Consider the following 20558-nt stretch of genomic DNA (forward strand, 5'->3'; position numbering starts at 1 on the left):
GATGGGATCGTTCATCCCATTTACATTTACAGTTAAAATTACTAATTCTGTGTTTCCTGCCATCGTATTATCCCCAGATTATACTTTTTTCCCTTGACCCCCCTGATCCCCCTCCCCGATATTTAATTTACAGACCCCCCTTGTGACGCGCAACCCTCCCTCTTTTTTTTTTTTTTTTAGGATCCCTCCCCCCTCCCTCCAAGTCCCTTCACTTATTCTCCTTTTCCTTTCCCCTTTTCCTCTCCCCCCTTTTAATGAGGTGAGAGAAAATTTTCTGAAAAACAAATATGTTAATTAATTACTCTTTGAGCCTCTTCTGATGAGAGTAAGATTCACACAATGATTCTCCCCCTCACTAAGTTCCCTCAGATATGATGTATTTTCTATGTCTCTTCCTGGGATGTAGTTTCCCTCTTTTTATCACTCCTTCCCCTTTTTCTGAACCGACCTCCTTCCCTTTACCACACCCCCCTTTTTTTCTTTTATATCAGTAAAATCAAATTATCCTTGAGTATTTTTTATATACCCACAACAGAGTTACAGTTCTCAAGGGTTCTGTGTACCTTTTTCTGTTTCTCTTCAGTCTTGTGGATGTAGATCAAATTTTTTGTTTAAGTCTGGTTTTTTTCTTAGAAACATATAGAATTCCTCTGTTTCATTGAATGACCATCTTCTTCCATGGAAAAAGATGCTAAACTTAGCTGGGTAGTTCATTCTTGGTTGCAGTCCTTGATCTTTTGCCTTTCGGAATATCAGGTTCCAGGCCCTTCTATCTTTTAATGTGGAGGCAGCCAGATCTTGGGTGACCCTTATTGTGGCACCTTGGTATTTAAATTGTTTTTTTCTAGCTGCTTGCAGGATTTTCTCCTTTGTGTGGTAATTCTGCAGCTTAGCCACAATATTCCGTGGTGTTCTTTTTTTAGGGTCTATTTCAGAAGGAGTTCGATGAATTCTTTCCACATCTACTTTCCCTTCTGTTTCTATTATCTCTGGACAGTTCTCTTTGATAATTTCCTGTAAAATAGAATCTAGGCTCTTTTTTTGGTCATAGTTTTCTGGAAGTCCAATAATCCGCAGATTATCTCTCCTAGATCTATTTTCCAGGTCTATAGATTTTCCCAGTAAGTATTTGACGTTGTTCTCCAGCTTCTCATTTTTTTTTGTTTTGTTTGACTGATTCTTGGGTTCTCTGTGAATCATTCATTTCTATTTGTTCCATCCTGACTTTTAAGGAGTTATTTTCTTCTTTCACAGTTTTTAGTTCTTTTTGTAAATGCCCAATTTCGTTTTTAAATGAATTATTTTGCTCTATTGAGTTTTTTTCCATTTCCCTAATTTTTTTTTTTTGAGAATTATTTTCTTTTTCCAATTCAGAAATTCTATTTTCTTGAGACTTTTTTATCTTTTCCAATTCAGAAATCCTACTTTCCTGTGTTTTTTTAACCTTTTCTAATTCACTAATTTTGTTTCCCTGCATCTCCTGTGAATTCTTTATTTTTTCCAACTCCAATTTCAGGACGTTGTTATTCTCTATCATAACTTCCCTTTCCTTTCCCCATTTTTCTTCGATCTCCCTCAATTTTTTAAGAGCTTCTTCTAGAAGAGAGTTATGTGATGGGGGGCAGGAATCGTTCCCCTTTAGGTTGTTGTCTGTTGATTCTCTGCTGTCAACTTCCTCGGGGTTGGATACCCGCTCTTTCTCTGTATAGAAGGAATCTATGGTTTTTCTAGCTTTTTTGCTCATACTTAAAAAAATCTTTTGGGGTCTGTCCCTGGGGTAGGAAATTATTTACTTCTTTACCAGCTTCCTCCCAGACTGGATGGATGCAGCGGCTCCTGAGCCTGAGCTAAGAGAGAGCTCTGGGAGAGAGTTTCCCACCCCCTCCCTGGAAGTGCCTCAGAGGTGATTAGCACTACTGTGCTTCAAGGGCGTAGAATAGTGAAGACAGCACAGAGCCCAGCCTATGTGTCCGGGTGGGGAGTGGATGTCTGCAGCAGGTGAAGTGAGAAGCCCCTGCGCTCAAACTGGAAGTGTCTGCCAGAAACCGCGGTCCCTAGTTCAAAGGTTCCGCTTCTCTGGGACTTCCTGGAGCTGAGTTCCACTCCCTCCAGCTAAGCTAGGCAGTATGTGTTGCCTTGGGCCGTATCCACCCACTTGTCAATCTCTTAACTATTCTCAGGTGGTAGCTGAGGCCACACCCCCTGGCGCCAAGTCAGCTGAGTCACCCCCAGGGTCCGGGGAAAATCTAATCTGAGTTTTAAAATATTTTGGCTTTCTCTTCTGAACTGCTAAATAATTAGCAGAGAAGAGCTAACAGCCTGTGCCAGATTCCTTTACCTCAGTGGCTTCTCTGATCCCAGAGCCCCTCCCAGCGCAATGGGCGCAGTGTGCCCCTACCCCACCGTCTGTGCTGGTCTTTCTTATTCCTCCCCTGAGAACTGACCTTTCCTGTTAAAACTCCAGATTCTCTTCAGCTGGTAAGTCGTGCTTCCAGTCCTTGTGGTATCTATCAGTCCTGAGCTAATTTTGAGACTTAATTTATCTAATTGGTTGTGAGGGAGTGAGGACGTTCACTGAGTCCTGTGTTTCTTCTCCGCCATCTTCTAACTTTTTTTTTTTTTGATTCCCATATTCTCTCCACTCCTTTTCTTACCCTGAGAAGGCAAGCAATATATATTACTTATGAAATCACGCTACACATATTTCCATATTAGTTATATTAAAAAATAAGAAAAAATGAAAGTGAAAAATTAAACTTTAATCTGCATTCAGAATGTATCAGTTCATTCTTTCTCTGAAAATTGCTAGCATTTGTTCATCATGAATTCTTTAGAATTGTCTTGGGTCATTGTATTGATCAGAACTGCTTTCTTTCATAAACTCATTTTTATTTATTTTTAACATTCTTTAACTTTTTTTTTTTGATTCCCATATTCTCTCCACTCCTTTTCTTACCCTGAGAAGGCAAACAATATATATTACTTATGAAATCACACTACACATATTTCCATATTAGTTATATTAAAAATAAGAAAAAATGAAAGTGAAAAATTAAACTTTAATCTGCATTCAGAATGTATCAGTTCGTTCTTTCTCTGGAAATTGTTAGCGTTTTTTCATCATGAATTCTTTAGAATTGTCTTGGGTCATTGTATTGATCAGAACTGCTTTCTTTCATAGTTTATCATCCTTACAATATTTATGTTACTGTTTTTCTATGTACAATGTTTTTCTGATTCTGCTCATCTTACTTTGTATCCATGGCTTTTTCCTTCTGAAATCATCCCCTTTGTCATTTCTTATAACACAACCTTATTCCTCCACACTCAGATGATACTGGGTAGTCAACCATTGATGAGCAGATCCTAAATTTCCAATACTTTGCCCCTACAAACAGAGATGCTGTAAATACTTTTGTACGTATAGGTTTTCCTTTTATCTCATTAGGATAGAGATTTAGTAATAGTATTATCAAGTCAAAGTGTTCTATAGTTTTTTGGACTTTGTTCCAAATTGTTTTCAAGAATAGTTGTCCCAGTTAACAACTCTACCAATAGTTCAATAAAGCTCCTATTTTCCTTCATCCCCTCAAGTAGTTGTCATTTCTGTGAGGTGGTACCTCAGGATTGTTTTAATTGGCATTCTTAAAATCATTACTGACTTAGAGCATTTTCATATGACTATAGGTAACTTTGATTCTTCTTCTGAAAACTGTTCATATCCTCTGAACATTATTAATTAAGAAATAACTTGCTATAAATTTGACCTACATATTTAAGAGATGAGGTCTTCATCAGGGAAACAATATGCAAATATTTTAATAGAAATTAGTTATTAATGGTATCTTTAGCAAAATATAATTTTTCTAATTGCCTCTTTAGGTTAGGGCTATTTTTTGCTTTTGTTTGTTTGAGCTAAGGATTGCTATCTTTATCTTTTTAAAGCATATGAGATTCTGCTCTAGTTCCTTATTTTATCCTCCTATGTATTTTCTGTTTTTAATACATCTCTTTTAAACAAAATATTGTTAGATTCTAGTTTGTAAGTCATTCTGCTATCCATTTTATGGGTGACCTCTTCCCATTCACATTTACAGTTATAATTACTAATTGTTCATTTCTTACCTCCTTCCTCTCTTTGGGCAAAATATTTCTCTTGGGCAAAATAGATACCCAAATGAATGTGTATGTATATTGATTGTTCCATTTTTGAACAAATTATGATGAGTAAGGTTCAATAATTGCCCTATACCACCACCACACCATTCTCTATCCAGTGTAAACAAACAAAAACTCTTGTGTGCCTCCTTTATGTGAGGAAAATTTTTCTTTTCTACATGATCATCTTTCCCTTTCTCCCAGTGCATCCCTCTTTCTCACCCATATTTTTTGAGATCATCCCAATATAGTTGGTTGATACTGTTGGTGTCTATGTAGACTCCTTCCAACTGCCCTAATAATGAGAAAGATCTTAGGACTTAAATAATCTCTCTATATAGAAATGTAAACAATCTAACCTTATTGAGTCCCTTATGATTTTTCTTTCTTGCTGTTTTATGATTCTCTTGAGTCTTCTGTCTGAATGTCAGATTTTCAATTCATCTTTTGTCTTTTCATCAGGAATTCTTGAAAGTTGTCTATTTTATTAAATATCCATCTTTATCCTGGAAAGATGATACTCAATTTTGGTGGAAAGATTATTCTTGATTATAATCATATTATATTTGTCTCCCAAGCCCTTTACTTCTTTTACATGGAAGTTGCTAAATCACTTGTGATTTTGAATATGGCTTCATGATATTTAAATTACTTTTTTCTGATTGCAATATTCTTCTTGACCTGAGTTTTATGGAATTTAGCTATAACATTTCTGGAGGTTTTCATTTTGGGATCTCAGGAAGTAATTGGGACATTCTTTCAATTTCTATTTTACCTTCTGGCTTTAAGAGATTGCAGAAGTTTTCCATTAAAATTTCTGGAAACATGATTTGTAGGCTTTTCATAGTTAATAGCTTTCTGATAGTCAACCAATTCTTAAATTATCTCTCCTCGATCCAATTCCAGATCAGTTGTTTTTTTTTTTTTTTCAGGTGAAATATTTCACATTTTAATATAATTTTTTATTCTATTGATTTGGTTTTCTTGTTTCCTTATGTTTCATGGATTCATTAGGTTCTACTTGCTCACTTCTAATTTTTAAAAAATACTTTTCTTAGTGACCTTTTGCATATCTTTCTTCACAGCTTTTTGAGGAGTTCTTTTCTTCAGTGAATTTTTGTGTCTGTTTTATACACTAGGCCAATTCTTTTTTTAATGTATCATTTTCTTCAGGATTTTTGCTACTTTTAAAAATCATCATTAATTCTTTTTATAATTTTATTTATAAGCATTTCTATTTTATCATTACTATTTATTTACTATCATTTCTTTGCCAAATTTTCCCTCTGCTCTTCCTATCTCTTCTTTTAACTCTTTCAAGAATTTTTGTAGGTCTAATGTCCAATGAGAATTTTTTCTTTGAAGCTTTGCTTGTAGCTGCTTTCATATTCTTGAGTCTCCTGAATTTGTGTCTTGGTCTTTCCTAACATCATAGTCACTTTTTATAGTCAATGTATTTTATGTTGTTTGTTTGTTCATTTTCTTTGAGCTTTATATTGAAATTGGACTCTGCTCACCTTAAGGTAGGAGATATTTTGCAAGCTTCAAGATTTTTGTGCTGCATTTTTTCAGAGCTATTTCTTGCAAGTTCATACTTGCAAGGTAATGTGGTCACTGCTCTCATGGTCTGTGCTCTGGTTTTTACACCAAAAGTGTTCTTGAACTCTTCCAGCCACAAACTCTAGTGTTCTTCTTTGGAACTGTGACCCAAACCCTTGGTCCTAGGAGGAACTCTTTTCTATACTGAAAGTGGAAATCAGAACTGTTTATGGACAATGCTAATCCCTGCTAGCTACCCTGGATGCTGGCAAAGGGTCCCCTTTAATTTTGTACTGATGACTTGTCAGACTACCTTCCTGTCTCTGGAGACTGCTGTTGTTCTGTGGAAGCCTCTAAGATCTCTCACTGTTGATACTACCACACATACTCTGGTTCAGCCATCACTCCAGTGTCCCAGGTGTCTCCTATAGACGTCCTGCTTTGTTTTAAGACTTAAAAAATTCATTCCAAACTTTTATTGGCTCTGCCACTCTAAAATTTGATTTGAGGCATTATTTCAAAGTTATTGTCATGGGAATTTTGGGAAAGTTCAGCTGGATTAATTCTGCTCTTCTGCCACCTTGGCTCCATGTTTCTCTCAAATGCAAACTTCTTAAGGTAGGCTTTGAATAAAGCAATCTAACTTTATTTCCAACAACTGCTCTTCATATGGTGTTCCATCTAAATGCTTAGGCTTGAAGTCATCCTGCTCTCTTGCCTCCATATCATTGCAGAAGCATCTCCTTTGGTCTAGCAGTGTCCATTATTTCTCTACCTAATCACATCCTTCCTTTCCTTTACAACTTAGCTCAGGTGCCATTTTCTCCATGAAGCTTTTCTTGATTGCTCTATTTAACACAGGATCTCTTATATTTCCCCTATATGATTCTGAAAATGATTCTTCCATTTCCTCGTCAAAGAAATTAGGTGGAGAATAGAGAATAGAAAATCTCTTAGTTTTCTCCCAGCTGCCAAATTCAATAAGCTCATTTTCTTGAATGTTAATTGACGAATTGACTTTTTAGACAAGATGGATAGGATTTCCATTCCATTCACCAAAAGTTCACTAAGCCATAATGGAAACAAAATTTGGGAAATTAATGAGGCTGATGTTTTTGTTGCTGGAAGAGGCAGAGATGAAGGTCTAGTTTGTGGACTTCATTGTGGTAAAGCTCAAGAGCTCCCCTATTTATGCAATTTACTGCAGACTTGGTGATTACCATAACATTAACCAAATCAATGTAGACATATTTCCTACTTTCAAAAATAATTGAGAGTCCTTTGTTCTGGGAATCTTCCCAATTCAGAGTAAAGAGAATTTCCTGTCGTTAAAATGTAATGCTTCAGCTTTCAGCAAATCAGTTCTTCTCACATTAATGTAATGCTAATGCATTTTATATCAGTTTTACAGCTGGGGAAATCAATCAAAAAGGATAAATAGCATATCAAAGAGACGCCCAAGAGGAAGGATGTGTCATGGCATTCCTGAGTTTTTCCAAATTGATGATTTTACATGTTTAAGTGGAGCAACTCTGTCATTACATCCTTCTATTCCCTTTTCTACTGTGCATAGCAGGGGACATTTGGCTGAGGTGTCTGTAGAAAGTGATGCAAGATACGAAGCTAAGTTCAAGGTTACAAAGTGAGCCGATGGCAGCATCAGTTAACTTCATTTTGGAGCTTATTGCTAAATATATTCATCCTGCTTTATTGAGCTGTAGCCAGAAAAGCTCTGATATCCCCTAGAAAAGACATCTGAGGCCAAAAAAAAAATATCATCTTCCATCAAATCAGGAGGAGTTCTTCCTCAGAGTCCATTCCTTTCTCGAGTTCATTTACTATCACATGAATTCTACAATTGGTTACTCAAGAATATTTGATTCTTATCTAGTGAATCAAGTGCTGATTTATAAACCTCTTTGCCTAGTCAAAAGGAAATAGCAGTGGAGAACAAAAAAAAAAAAAACAAAAAAAAAACATGGATTCCTTAAAATTTCTAGCTTCAATATTATTACAAATCTCTGGAAACTTCTGGGTCTTTTAGAATAATTATGTTTGCATAAAATAGTTAGGAATTTGATTACTTTAACAAACATGGTGTTGCATTTGTTACACACTTTTCTTAATATTTTGCTTAAAAATAAATGATGAATTAAAGCATGTGTCTACTTCTGTGGTGATCCAGCAGCAGCATCCTGGAGACCTGAAACTACTATGTCCTGGATAATATCCAGGTCATGAAAGAATATGACTTTACTAGTAAGTTATGGCTCAAAGCTGATCCAAAAATTCACAGACTCACAGAGAGTAGATCATTGAAGGTCTAGTAACTATAGGAATTAAGGCATGTGACATTTCTAGTCTTTGGACACATGCAAAGCCAGCCGGAGTGAGCATGTCATACCCCAATAAATGGCTATCACTAGCACTTGATACATGATCTAAAAATCATATTTATCACATATTGGACCTAATTCTTTTATTAAAATGAATGTACTTTCAACTAATAATGTTTATAATTTTTCTTTTGAGCATATCAGAGAAGTTGATTTAAACTGAAATAAAATTGTTAGTTGTCTCAAAGGCCAACATAGATTAGGAAGTAATTCTTATTTAGGAGTTTATGAACCACTTGTTTATTCATGATTATGAGCCAAGAAACATATGCTAATAGGACATTAAATAGAAAAGAATTGAAGAATATTATGATAGATAATATTAAATTATGCTATGTTGTTCACAACACATTTTTGTTGTGGTTGTTGTAAAAGGTTTTTGGAACGATAAAAAAGTTGAAAACTAAAATTTGGGGAATTATTGCTTTAGGCCTCACATTGCTTATTCTAAAAATGGAAGTACTCAGAATAATACTTATTTAGTGATATACTATGGAAACCTCTTCCCACCTCCAATTTAGAGTCATATGAACATTGTTTTCAATTACTTGAATTATTATTATATTTACTTTATATAATATATGTGTCCTTTTGAAACTATGACGTATGAAACAATCTTAAAAATTAAATTATAAGGCATATTGTTAAAAGAAACTACCTTTTCCACTGGAAAGAATGAGTTCTTCATGCATATACTTGTAATTTCAAATTTTTATGTAGTGTTTTCTAAAAGTGGGAGAAATTTTGGGACTAAATATAGAATGAATGACATAGACTTTTATTTCATACAAATATCATATTAGCAAAGTCCTGCAAACTAGTTTAACCAATCATCTCTCTCTCTCTCTCTCTCTCTCTCTCTCTCTCTCTCTCTCTCTCTCTCTCTCTCTCTCTCTCTCTTTCTCTCTCTCTCTCTTTCTCTCTCTCTCTCTCTCTCTTTCTCTCTCTCTTTCTCTCTCTCTTTCTCTCTCTCTCTCTCTCTCATCCTTCTAACTTAAAATCTATGAGGTTCTTGTCATTTCATTTTTCACTGCCACATGGAATCATCAGAAGAATATCAGTCTTAACATATTTATTTTTTTGTTTTGAGAAAAGCTTGGAGGTACTGAAAATGCTATATGATTTCTTAAATGCAATCTAGCGTTCTTTTTTCCCCTATACAGTTTTCTGTGCATTTGTCTACCTATAGTAGTGTCTAATATCTATGCTGCTGTAGTTGTTTTAATGCATGAAGATTATGTAGGAAATGTTAGAATTCAATCCTTTATCCATTTTCTGCTTTTGAGGTCAGGTTGGAACTATTTGGCTCATTCATCATCTATTCTGATCTTTGTTCTGTCTATTTTTATTATTATAGTTTACTGATTTTCATCTTCGTTCTAATGAGTGAGTGGCCCTAACTGTACAGCCCGATTCAGAAATTATTCTGACACTGACTAGGTTATTTCTTTTTCTTTCAAGATATACTTAACATTTAAAGTTTTAAAATGACCATATTTGGTCTTTGCTGACTCTCATTGAAGAAAATATCCATCATAATAAAGCCATAAAGATTCTCTGTAGTCTAGAAATACTCTAGGTAGCCAAGTGTTATAATGAGTAGAGTTTTTGACCTAAAATTCAAGTCTGATCACTATACTTACAATATAACTTCATGAAACTCATTCAACCTCCATTTTCCATCTGTAAAATGGGGGTAATAATGATATCTATTTCCCAGAAGATTTGAGATTATAATTTTATATATCTATATCTATGTACATATTTAAAATAAATTATACTTTTAAAGTATATCGCAAAACTAAAAGAAGTGTATAAACGTTATTATTATGGTTATTGTATTTGCTGCTATTGCATTGCTAACTGCTCTTGATTACTAATTACTGTCATTAATTGTTATTATTAGCCCTTGGCAACTTTCATTTCTTGGACTCATGTCATATCTTACAATTTACCTTAATTGTTCACTCATATAGATATATACAAGATACAAAAAAAAGAAAAGAAAAAAAAAGGAGATAAAAAGGAAACACACCCTAAAACCAACATCAATCCATAGAGATAAATGCTCCCAGATGACAAACTACATCAAGAAATTATACTTCCTATTAACTCTATACAAACAAGGTTTCCAAAGATTATAATCACAACAATGAAAAGCCTTTATCCTAATAGAAAACCTCTACAATCTTATATTTTAAGTCCGGCATTGTGGAAACAGCCAGCATTAGTGCTCTATTGGTGCATTACAGGGTTATCTCCATCCCATCATGTTCTATCAGAACGTGTATTTCTCTAATCAAGAATAGACATCCCACAGATGATGTCTTTTGTAAGGACACTTGAGCATGGAATGAAAAAACACATTGAACTCTGAAAGTGGCAAGCAGGGTGGTATGGTGGTCAGACTCTGTTCAAGTTCTAGATGCTGGCTATGTGACCCTAGGAAAGTCATTTAATTCCTCAGTTCCCTAAATAACTCTAAAAAAATGTGCTGATCTGCACCTTCCTGTGTAAGGAAGTTCATCACTAGGAACTTCCAGAACCAACTACATCCCTCCATATATCCTTCTCATCTTGTGATTGTAATTAGCTTACCTGAGTCCCTCCTTTATTTGAGAAAAGCCCAGGACAGCATCACTCTCCTTCCATTCCATGAGTAGACTGCAGAACTTCCAACTTCCTCTTTTATTACCTATTAGATGTTTGTCAAATGAGGAAGCTGCTTGTGGCTGCTAATTGGTATGGTTTCCCATCATTCTGTCATATTGTCTTGGCAAAAAAAGCAGCAAAATAAAGATCTGCTAATTAGCTGTGTGGGTCTGTTACAAGTGATTTCACAGTGCATATGCACAGGAAAAAATCTTCTGAAAATTCTGTTTTCATCTTGAGTTGGAAAATAATATATTGTTAGTAAGAGACAAAAGAAAAAAAAAACTCCAATACAATGAAATTATAATTGAGAAGCCTGTGGAATACAGAAAGATCTCAATGTGGGGGAAAAACCTTGACAAATGAGCTACAAGAAAGCTGAACGAGTTTGGAGCAGAGTTCAGGGAATCAAGGTGGACTACCTCATTTATAAAACTATATTTTGCATCCCATTGGTGTTCATTTATTTGTATATGTGTTTATGATTTAAAACAAAATCACCAACCTAATAAAATATATTGAACAGAATCTAGTTCCTTTCTTATGAAAAGAACTGGGTAAGATCAAAATCAATCCATTACATGAAAGATTCCTACAAGAGAGGAATGACAAAACCTTTACAAATGCTCAGAAAAAGAAAAGCAATCCACATCACTTTTATAAAGCATCCAAAAGCTCAATTGCTTTGCAAAGGTGCAGCTGAAATTGCTGCTGGCTCTGCAGGAGGAATGTGGCAGAATCAGGTGAAGGTGAGAGATTCCATCAGTTTGATTTCAGGTGGCCAGCATCCATGTCACCACTAGTATTTGTCCTAGTCCTGAATGCTCGTAGTTAGTTAGTTGGTTAGTTATTGTGAGAAATACTGGATGCAACCAGAGGTTGGTAACAGGCAGAGAGAATCCTCCTTTGCTGTAAAAATGATCTGGTTGCTATTTTTCTAAATAGGACATAAAAATAATTCAACTTTATCCAGCAACTTGTGGTTTCTCTTACTCGTGTGAAATGGAAAAGGGAAGACAATGTTGAATTAATTTATGAACCAAATAAATTTTGTTTTTATGACATCCGAGTCACCTAGGAACTGTCACCTAGAAATTCATTTTGGTCATTTGTAGTAGTTCTTTTAAGATGATAACAACAACAATAGCTTATAGTTAAATAATGTTTTATTCACAAAATATTGAATAATAATATCTAGTATTCATGTATTTGAAGTGACTACTACATGCCAGGCACTATGCTTTACAAATACTATCTTATTTGATCCTCATTATAAGCAATTTTCAGATGAAGAAACTTAACCAGATAGAGAGAGAATAAGTGATGACTCGGGGTCACCAAGCTGGTGTCCAAACATATTTGCAATCATGTTCTCCTGACTCCAGGGCCAGTCCTTTATTCATTGAACCACTTTGCCTTCACTTTTATTATTTTTTTTTCTACTCATGAACTTGGGCATTTTTTAGGAAAATATTAGAAGAGAATTGACAAAAGAAGCAGAATCAAGATGGTGGATTGAGACTCGGCCCACAGCACGCCTCTCCCACAACCTAGAAAAATTCTGATTAGGAAAGCCAAGAAAAACCAAGCCCACAGAATGTCTTTTTCTAGTCCAGTCCCCTTAGGAATATAGAGAAGTTTGCAGACACTGCCAGGAGGGCAACGAGGCAGCAGGGATGTAAAAGTATTTTCATTGTAAAGGCATTTCAGTGTCCAGATACTACATAGGGGCTATGACTGAACCCCAGGGAAGAAAAAAGACTTGGGCACCCCTGAACTAGTGCTAGGAACAGGATGGGGTGCCACGGGGCAACTCTGTCTCCCATTACCCAGTTCTAAGTTATAGGTGCAGAACAAAGAGCAAGATTCAGAATCGTAACTGCGACTCTGAGTCCAAGGGCAGTTTGTGTGTGTGTGTGTGTGTGTGTGTGTGTGTGTGTGTGTGTGTGTGTGTGTGTGTGGTGTTGGGGGGGGGAGACTCAATTCTAAACTTTGATCATTGTGTCTATAAGCCTTAAGTCAAAAAACCAGGGCAAGAGACTAAGACAAAGGGGAACCAGCTGTTCCATCACTGAACATCCAGTGGTCAATCAGAAGTCTTATAAAACTCAACCACACCAATAGACTCAAACCTGGATTGGGAGCTAGCAGAATTCATCCAGCTGTTTCTACTCATGCTGTCTTTGAGATCAGTAGGTTTTGCTTGAATAGTGAATTTATATATATATATATATATATATATATATATATATATATATATATATATACATATACATATATTTAATGTTATTTATTTGATTCTCTTCTGAATTCTGCTCCCCCCCCCTTTTTTTGTATTTGTATTTGTATTCCTAATCTATTGTTTTCTCTTGGTGAAACTTGCCATTATAAATTCCCGTGCCTTGCTGATGATTTTTGCTCTGGAAAAAATCAAAATTTGCTCCTCTACTTCTCATTTAACTTTAGAACCACTGAAAAACAGTGTTATCGTTTCATGTTCTCTTCAAATTCCACAGGATCCTTTGTCCCATCAAGAGTTGGATCATTTTTCTTTGTTTGAAACATTAATTTACAGATGCCTTAACTTATTTTCTAGAGCTGGAGGTCATATTTCCTTTTGTCCTTACTGTGTTCTCTGTTGATTCATTTGCTTAAGTTTAAGCTCTTTGAGTTTTTTTTTTTCTTCCTGAACTATTTGGTAATTTCAATCTACTTCTTGGTTGATTGTTTGGTCAGATCATTCAGTAGTGTCACTCTTTGGAGTTTTCTTGGCAAAGATAATGGAGTGACTTGCCATTAGGGTTGAGTGGGTTGCCCAGGGTCACACAACTAAAAAGTGTCTGAGATCAGATTTGAACTAAGAAAGATGAGTCTTCCTGACTCGAATCCTGTTACTTTATGCACTGTGCCCCCAGCTGACCTTGTTATTTTTTACCTCCTTATTTTCTAATATTGTTCACTTTCTGAATATCTCCCCTATGAAGGTAGTTTCCTTGGGTGCTGGATCTCAAAGCGTCTCAGCTTCCTTTCACAATGGGCAATTCATAGTACACCAGACTAAGTCTTTGTCCAAAGGAAATTTTGGGTGGACAGAACTGACCATAGTCAGTTTCTGAGTACTTTCCTTCAGGATTAGTGGAGTGTTCCTTTGACCTCTCCATCCCAACAATGGCACCCTTTATTTCCCTTTCTATTCCTCAGTTCTCTGGAGGTCTGTCCAAAACTGCAGTGCTGGTGGGGTGGGGTTCTCCCTCCAGGTAGTGCTAATTTATATTGCTGATGCTCCCTGATTTCCTTCTGAAGCAGTGGCTAGTTGTCTCAGCATCTCTCAGCATCATTCATTTTTCTGCTCCTGGATCACAGGTTATGGAGCCACGGATGTCATGGAAGGTACACAGCCTAAAGACAGATTCTGAAAAAAAAAAAGTAGAGGGCACAGGATTATAAGATTGTGTTTTTTTTTTTTTTTTTTTTTTTTTTTTTTTTCCAAAAAGCTTATGTGTCCAATATTTGGTTCTTCTGGTGCATTCTCACTTTAGGTAAAGAAAAGGTATGGAATGAGATTAGTGAATGCCAGTTCATTTTTCTTTAAACTTAATTTGAATTCTGGGTGTCCTAGATCATAGGGACTTCTTAAAATGCTTTATCTTTGGCACGCCATTTTTATTCCAGAGATGACTGAGAAGTTGTGAAGATCAGAGAAAAAGTCTAGTCTTTTATCTTGTTGCTCATGTGACCTGGAAGGTCTCTCTCCCTTGTTATAAGGAATTTTCAATGGCCATATCCACCTTCTTTTGTTATGGAAGGTTGATCTCCCCCATTAGATGACTCCCTCCTTCAAAGTTGCATAGTGCCTGGTGAATTTAGGTTGATAAATGCTCCTTGAATTGATTTGATTTCTAAACATTGCAAGAAAAAACTGAAACAAATATCAGGGGTGAATTACAAGTTCGAAATGACTAACAAGATACAAGTTCGAGATGCCCTCATTCTCCAACACTTGAGATACCTATCTGTGTTATAGAGAAGAATATTTTCTGTGAAGAGGTGGAAGTGGTGGTGGTGGTATTTCTGGTGGGATTTCTTCCCATTAAGAAAACCCATTCTTCCAAAACAGATCAGCAGCTGTTCTGCATATTCTGGTTTTCCTATATTGCTATTTTTGGCTATAAATTCCCCCAAATGCCAAAAAAGTATTTCCTAAATTAGGGGCAGTACTAAATTTTGGTACTCACCAGACAGATTGTGGACCTAGAATAGGAGAATCCAGAATTCAAATCCAGCCTCAGAAACTCACTAGTTGGGATACTCTAGCTAGCTCTTTACCCTCTGTTCATTTTTCCTCAACTGTGAAATGGGGATAAAATAGCACCCAATTTTAAGGTTACTATGAGGATCAAACAATACTATTTGTAATGTGCTTATCATACTATGTCTGACATAATAGGTGATATTTAAATGCTTATTCTCTTTCCTATTAAGCATCTACTATGTGCCAGGCACTGGCACTGGATCACTGGAGCCGAAAAGAAATAGAAAAATAGGCTCCCTGCCCTCAAGGAGCTCACCTAATGGGAGAAGGAAATTTATAAATAAATGTACATATCACAAGCCATGATGCAGCAGAAAGGGGACTTGAACCCAAGTCTTTATGATCAAACATGGGCTTCTTTATGTATAATATCTTATTTATTTTTATATAATATTATATACATGTGGGTTATTAAAATTTTATTTTAGATTGTAACAACCATCTGATCCTCAGCTCAAGAAACAGTCATTATATATCTATATCTATATCTATATATCTATATATCTACACTGTTCCATACCTTCTAGATTCAAAGACAAAAATGAAACAATTATTACCTAAAGGAGTGCCCTTTTCACAAAGGAAAATAATCTGCATCCAGAGAAGCAAAAAATATAATTTTCAAAATTTATTTTTATTTTATTCAATATTTCCTAATTATATATAAAAAGTTTGAGTTCTAAATTCTCTCTCTCCTTCCTATCCTTTCCCACTTCCTTGCAAAGGTAAGTAATTTTTATATACTATATATGTGAAGTCTTTCAAAACATATTTCCATATTAAATGCAAAAAAAAAAAAACCCTCACACTCATAAATCAACTGTCTAAGAAAAATAAAGTTTAAAAATTATGTTTCAACCTGCATTCAGAATTCATCCATTCTTCCTCTGGAAGTGAATATCGGATTTTCATTATGAGTCCTTTGGAATTATCTTGTACTATTCTCTTGTTGCCAGCAGCTAAGTCATTTGCAAAGGATTATCACACAATATCGCTGTTGGTGTGGACAGTATTCTGGTTCTGCTCATTCACTCTGTGTTACTTCATGTAAGTCATCCTAAGCTTCTCTGAAACCATCCTCTGTCTTTTTTTATAGTACAAAAATACTCACAACTCATTCACTTATTCTGCCATTCTTGAATTGATTGACAGCTCCTCCATTTCCAATTTTTGTCACCCCAAATACACACATCTGCAATTTACGAATATATATGTACACACAAGCACACACACACACACAAATAGATTCTTATCCATTGTCTTTGATCTTGTTAGGATACAAACCTCAAAGTGGTTTTATTGGGTTAAGGTCCAAAACAAAGGCAGTCTTTAAATGGAGAGAAAAGATGCCAAATAAATTAAACCAAATAAGCTTAAGATTGTTAAAATCAGAGGCAAGAATCTTGCAGCCAAAGTCAGCACCAACCAAAGCCACTGACTCGGACAGTAGAGATCTCGTGCTGAGGTGGAGAGACAACAAATACCCATGGGGTTGGAGTGTTAAGTACAGGAATCCTGTGGAAGAAACCTGGACAAGAAGAAGGGAGACAGATGTAGAGCCCTTTATGTACCACCATAGACCAAAATATTGTACAAACATAGGACCCTTTCAGTCCATTAGAATAAATATTGAAATAAAACTGAAATTAACATTGTGGTAAATATAAATTTAGAAAATAGTGGCTTCAGGAAATAAGAAAATGTAACCCTTCTTGTGGCCTTAATTAGTTGGATGGAATTTATCAGGGATTGAAGGGAAAAGCAATATCTAACCCTTATTACCCCCAACATGTTCCTTTACTCTCCCTCATCATAATATAAATTAATTTGATTGGCTTTTATTATTGGAAGAGTAAAGGTGAGGCTTCATGGTCATTTGGTGACTCAAGGCTCTGAGCTTTGAGATTGGTCTGTTCAGACTCATGTACTAAAGTGAACTCTATTGACCCTGCTAGTCAGAGCCTGGAGTTAAGAAGATCCCAGTTATCTAATTAAGAAGGGCAGCAACTGTTCCTAATTATAAGGTTCTGATGCAAAGCTAGGTCACTCAGCTAACAAAATGTTCTCTCCGTCTTCTCTCTGCATCTCTATGTGTGTCTCTTTCTCTCTGTCTCTCTCCCTCCTGTCTATGTTTCTCTGTCTCTTCTGTCTCTCTCTCTCTCCATCTTCTCTCTGTCTGTCGGTCTGTCTCTCTGTCTCTCTCCATCTCTGTCTTTTGCTCTTTCTCTCTCTCTCTCTGTCTCTCTCTGTCTTCTCTCTGTCTCTCTACCTTTGCCTCTCTGTCTTTTCTGTCTCTCTCACTCTGTCTGTCTCTGTTTCTCTGTCTCTTCTCTCTCTCTCTCTCTCTCTCTCTCTCTCTCTCTCTCTCTCTCTCTCTCTCTCTGTATCTGTCTCTGTCTCTGTCTCTCTCTCTCTCTCTCTCTCTCTCTCTCTCTCTCTCTGTCTCTCTCTCTCTCTCTCTCTCTCTCTCTCTCTCTCTCTCTCTGTCTCTCTCTCTCTCTCTCCCTCCCTATCTCTGTTTGTCTCTGTCTCTACTTTCTCTCCCTCCCCCTGTCTTTCTGTGTGTCTTTTCTCTGTCTTTCTCCCTCTGTTCCTGTCTGTCTCTGTTTCTTCTTTCTCTCCCTCCCCCTGTCTTTCTCTGTGTGTCTTTTCTCTGTCTCTCTCCCTCTGTCTGTCCCTCAGGAAGTCTCCTTTTCCCTATTGATCTCAATTCTATTATTTGTAACGTGAGCCAAAGAAGGCAATGGCAAAGCACTCCAATATCTGGATCATGAAGAGTCAGATCTGACTGAAGAATTTCTGAGAAGTGGAGGTGAGAGTGAGTACGTGAGCATGGCCACACAAAGGCAAAGCTAGTAGGCGGCCATCTCTGGAATGGAGTTTTTATGAAAGGAGAAATAAGATTCATGACTTGAAGAGGTAAGCAGAAGAAAGCATTTGAAAAGCTGGAATTTTGTCTCTTGTGCCAAATTAAGTTAATATATTTGGGAGACCTTCATTGCTCTGGCCCCAGCCATCCAGGTTGAGGAGAAAGGTAATGGAGTGTTCTGAGAAGGTGTTGAATATCAAAAGCTGAGTCAGTCCACTTGAGGATGAGATTTCCAGTGATAAACTCATTCTGGGGGAGACATGAGGTACAAAGACTCAGACCAGTTTGTGGAGGGAAGTCAAGTGAAATCAGATGAAAAGAGAGGAAGAAGCCAAGTTGTTGAGCCTAAAATGTCAAACAGGATCTTTTATTTTTTCCTGTTGGTGATAGGGACCAACTGGTATTTATTGAGAAAGAAGTGAAATGGCTGATATAATTTAATAAAAAATCCTTGAGTAGAAATGTTGAGGATGGATTAGTGAAGGGAGAAACAAAGCAGGAAGATGACATCATGTTTCAGATCAATAGTGATGTTGAAGGGAGGGGGCTAAGGGCCCTATTTAAGGGGCCTGTATTTGAGGGTGAAGCACAATTTAATTCAATAATGATTTAGATAAGTGACCTTTTAGTCATTGAGGATCATCAGACTCTATGGAAAATAAGTGAAAACAAGTGATAAGTCAAAATGTCACCTTTTATCTGATGGATGTCCTCTGAAATTTTGTATGGTATATACATCAGTCAATCAATATACATTTATCGAGTGCCTGTTATGTGTCAGTCTCTGTGCTAAATACTGGGAATACAAAAAGAGGCCAAAAGTCTCAGCCCTTGAGGATCTTACAAACTAACAGGAGAGAAAGTGAACAAACAAATAGATACCAAGCAAGCTATGTGCAGGATAAATAATAGAATAATGATAGGATAGAATAAATAAAATAATAAAAGGAAGGCACTGCAATTAAGAGGAGTCAGAGAAGGCTTCCTATAGAAGGAGAGCTTATCGTTGGGACTTAAAGGAATCAGAAGAAACATAAATGGGGCGAGTATTCTAGATATGAACACAACCAGAGAAAGCAGAGTCGAGAGACAGTCTTGCTTGTGGAATAGCTAGGAGGCCATCATTGCGTCGAAGAGTAAATAATGTTGGGAATAAGGTGTAAGAACAATGGAATGGTAGAAGAGGGCAGGTTATGATGTCCTTTCAGTTCCAAACTGACGTTTTAGAATTCGGGACTGGAGGCAGTAGGGAACCATTGGAGTTTACTGTGTCTCGGGATGATTTGATTGGACCTGAGCTTTTGGAAAATGTGTCAGTGCCTGAAAGACAAATGGATAGTTCCAATCCCACCTCTGATGTTTATTACCATGTGATTTTGGACAGCATCATTCACATCCATGTCTATTATATGACATAACATACATATTATTCATTTGTAAATGAGGATCTGGTCTAAGTGCTTTCTGAGATCTCTTTGACCTCTCAGTGAGTGGTCTTGGAACAGAAAACGGGACAGGAATATCTTATTTTTATAGTCCTTTATCTAATAATAATATTATACTATAATAATATATTATGACATACAATAAATAGTCCCTTATTTAAAATAAAAGATTTCTGACTGAGGATGAGGTAAGGATATAATAGACTGTGCTTAAAACTGCACAGATTGATAATCCCTATTAATACTTTGAAGCCTAGTTCCTAACCTTCCTCAAAATAATTATAAATCATAGGAGACTAGATCTTATATATTTATCTTCCAATCGCTCACCAAAAATGATAGCAAGCCATGATAGGAAGTTATGACAACACTGCCTCTGGAAATAATCAAATTGATTGCCTGCTTGATGATGATCAGGTATATTAGCAATCATGAATGTGCCTATGGGAGACAACTAGGTGCACCGTCATCACAGCTTGGTGCTTGTGGTCAGTCAAATCCCGCCCCAGACACGTATGACTATGTCCCCCTAGATAAAGGAGTTAACCTCTTTGTGAATCGGTTTCCTTATCTGTATAATTAGGGTCATAATAGAACCTACGTCATAAGGTTGTTATGAGGATCAAATAAGATATACACAATTTAAAGTACTAGTATCATTTTCATCACAATTATTATACTATTTTCTCCTGTTTAGTATCAGAAAAGGCTATTGTCCATTATGTTGATTGCAATGATTGATGCTTTTGTGTTAAACTTTGCCCTCAAAACAGTGCTATGATTATCGATATAATAAAGCTGGAAGATATCCGAGGGCTCATCAGTCTAATGCCTTGATTTACAGATGAAAAAATTAAAACCCTTTGTAGAATGTGCTATGTAGCTTCTATTCTCTCAGTAACTCAGAGTCCCTGAGATATTGCTAGTAATCTTCTCCCCCATATCATTAGCACATTAAAATGATGTTGGGAAATCATCCCATATGGTACCCGACTAGCCATGACCCTCCAGTGGTAAGTTAAGCTATACCAGTGAGTTAGACGAGCTCATTGTCCAGTCTAGGGCCAGCTACAATCTTGGAAATAGTAATGGCAGATCCTGAACCAAAGCAACTGAGGCTTTCTCAGCACTGGTAACTCTCAGAGTGGCTCTAGCAAGTGTGTAACTCGCGTAACTCGTAACGGCAG

Source organism: Sminthopsis crassicaudata, chromosome 3 (genome assembly GCF_048593235.1).
Source record: "Sminthopsis crassicaudata isolate SCR6 chromosome 3, ASM4859323v1, whole genome shotgun sequence".
In the NCBI taxonomy this organism is placed as follows: domain Eukaryota; kingdom Metazoa; phylum Chordata; class Mammalia; order Dasyuromorphia; family Dasyuridae; genus Sminthopsis; species Sminthopsis crassicaudata.